This window comes from Rousettus aegyptiacus, unplaced genomic scaffold (genome assembly GCF_014176215.1).
Source record: "Rousettus aegyptiacus isolate mRouAeg1 unplaced genomic scaffold, mRouAeg1.p scaffold_m13_p_9, whole genome shotgun sequence".
Taxonomy (NCBI): domain Eukaryota; kingdom Metazoa; phylum Chordata; class Mammalia; order Chiroptera; family Pteropodidae; genus Rousettus; species Rousettus aegyptiacus.
This window is the reverse complement of record NW_023416312.1, coordinates 10,259,510-10,262,795: the sequence shown is the minus strand read 5'-3', so window position 1 is coordinate 10,262,795 and position 3,286 is coordinate 10,259,510.

Sequence of the window (3,286 nt, the reverse complement as noted above, 5' to 3'; positions counted from 1 at the left end):
GATCCCTATCCTGGCCAATATAAGTAACACTTGTGTTTTTTAAAACAAAAACAAAAACAAAAACAAAAACAAAATACAGCTTTAGCCTTGGTCTAGTTTTTTCTTCCTCTAGATAAAAATTTATGAAGGCACCCAATTATAAAGCTACCCTTGCTTCCTGACAGCAGCCAATTCAGAATGAGCCCCACTGCCTTAAACCTTCCTGAGAATCACTTAGCACAAACCCCAAATCCTATGCCAAATACTTTCTAACATCTTCTTACTGAGTTATTCCTCAGTCCTGTAGAGTGCATGTTAACCTCACTGCAACAAAAAATACACCCAGTTTGTTCAACTACTGGTGTGTTTCTGGTGGTCTTTGGCAGGAGGGCTTTGGCAATGTATATGAAATGTTAATACACATTTTTCCCCCTAAAATTGAGGGTCATAATAAACATTCTGTTTGGTAACCATTTTTTCCATTAAGTAGATCATGAGCATTTTCTCATGTTAAGTAATATTGCTATAAAACATTTAATAGCTGTATAGAATTCCATCATATGGCTGAAACTTAACTTATACCATATTGTTGGACATTAGGTTTTTAAAAATATAGCTATTATAAATAATACCGAGATGAACATCCTGTATATGAACCTCTGACTGCATCTGTATTTTCTTAGGGTCAAATAACCACCACTACATTTTGAATGAACTCCTGTCAGAAGCCTTTCTCATTATTGTTCAGGTGTAAGGGACAAGGGCACTCTTTTACGGGGATTAAATTTATTGACAAAATAAATCAAGTATTCAAGTTGGGTGGATTTCTATCAGTCTCTTAGTTCAGTTTTGCTCAGAGATGCCAGAGAGATTGATCAGAGTGTGGAAGGAGTGAGGACTCAAAAAGAGTTTGATAAAGTTAAAAACAAGAATCTACTTTTGTCTAGCAGGTGTGTCAAGCATTAGCTTTTGGTAATCATACCACCATTTTCTGCCTGAGAAACAACAAAAGTATTTTCATGTGTGTATCTTAAACTAAATAGGTCTGTGTCAACTGTGAAATCATTATGAGTAGCAGGATCATGCAAAGGATATTTGGGCAGCTGCAATTGAGGATGGTGCTTAGTATAGTGATTTTGTTATTACTTATGCTCTTCTGATCTCAATACCACCCACATATGTCTGAGTGGTGGGTGTTTCTACCATTGTAAAAGATCTAGGTAAGATTTCTTGGAGAATGGAAACACATACAGGGAAGGCCAAAGTATAACAAGGATTATCCTTTTAGAGTAGGGAAGCTCCCTGGCAAACATCAGCATTGCCTTGAGTGGGGATAGCTCCATGAAACATCTACCCTGTTTTGACCAAGAAGCTGTTTTATGCAGAGCACTACTATACTTTTGAAATTTTGCCCAAAGGGAGACTACTGAAGGAAGTTTAAACTTGCATTTGAAGAGAGAACACATGTGGCAAGTCCTAATAAAGTAAAGGGACACACTGCAATGTATACATGATTCATCACTCAAAAATGTGCTGGTTGAATATCTGAGTCTTTCAGGATATTCTGCCAACTCAGTAAGCTCTCAATATCATTGTGAATCTTTTAGAAGAATGGCCCATCATGACGTAAGGAAAAAAGTCATGCAAAATCATTTTTTTTTTCCTGAGTAAACATAGAACTCAGGGCTAAGACAGTGATATTTCATTTATCGATTTAGGGAGAAACATTTTGGAGCACACTATCTTGGTGTCTGTGCTCACCATGCCTATAGTAGGTTGTGGTGGCCAGGTCCAAATCTTTGCTTTACCCTTCTAACAGAAAGCATGACTTTACCTTCTCTCCACCTTTCAAAATTCTTCCATCATTCAAGGTTCTCTTAAAATCCTAGCTCACATATCTAATAAGCTTTCTCTGACGGTCACACCACCATTGATTAATTTAACTGTAGTGAGCAATTTTATTTGAATTATTTTGGCGAGCAAGTTCCTACTGTGATTGAAAACTAGGAGAAATCAAGCAAGGGTTTCTGTGCTATTAAAGAATTTGTAGTCTAGTAGGGTTGAATAAATATGCCAAGGCTTAAAATATAAACCCAAGTGAAAGGAAATGCCAGAGGAGAGGTCACAACAATGTTTGAAAGCTCAAAAAGACATAGATGATATCTGGTTTGTCTCTAGTCTTAGAATACCTTTAGCCTCGAGTTAGTATCCTGCTATTTGGAGCTTCTTTGTTAGCTAGTGTTTTATTTATAGTATCTATAAATATCTTCATCTATAAATATATGACATAAATATTGCATATCAGTTTTTTAATAGCCTTTTGATCACTGGGTTGCGCTGGTGGAGGTCCCATTCTCTCTTCCCTTGGGATAGTCCTAAAATTTTGAGCTTGGTCAAAGAAAATGATAATTCCTCATTCTGGAAATTCTTGAATAATGCCACTTTTTTGATATTAAATTAAGTGCAACTGAGGTTTTTTTATTATTATTAAGTCAAACTAGATTTCTCTCTACTGCATCTAAATGAGGACAGTTTAGATACGTTATCCAGTTTCAGCACTAGGGACAGAGCCACGTTTCTCTTCTGGCTTCCAGCCCCCATCACTTCTGAGTTGGTTTTAGAGAAATTTTAGAGCTAAAGAGGTTATTTAAGCTAATATAATTTAGGGGGTTGATCATCTTTATATAATGAATGCCAACTAAAGTGAAAATAAATTTAAGTTGGTGGATCACTAAATCTAATTTGATCATATTTAAAATTGTGCCCAATACTTTTATGCCCTCGTGGTATGTTTGTGTGGGGAGGGGTACATTTAAAGGTAGATGTTAGAACTGACTCTAAAATATAATCTTTTGAATTTTAGGAGTAATAGTGCTGAAGACTTATAGGAATGACAGAAAAAGGGGGAAAGAACATTATGTGTTTTATCTGCTAAATTAAGCCCTAGGTACTTTCATGTATTTTACCCTCTGTTTGCAAAATCACTTTGTAGGCTATTAAGTATTGCCAACCCCATTTTAAAGAGAGGAAACTGAGGATTAAGGAGATTAAATATCTTGTGTAGGGTTACTATGATGGAAATATAAATAGAACCCAGGCCTATCTGATATCAAAATCCATGTTTTTCTGACATTCATTCTTTTGAGCAGAAAATTACTTGATCACTTTTCTAAGATTCCTAGACTGGATATCAAAATGTGTTAAAAACATCTTAATCATATAACACAATATACCATGAATATTGTAAACAATTTAATGCTATTTCTGTATTGGCTATTCATTTAATAGTGTTGTAAAGTGGCAATGT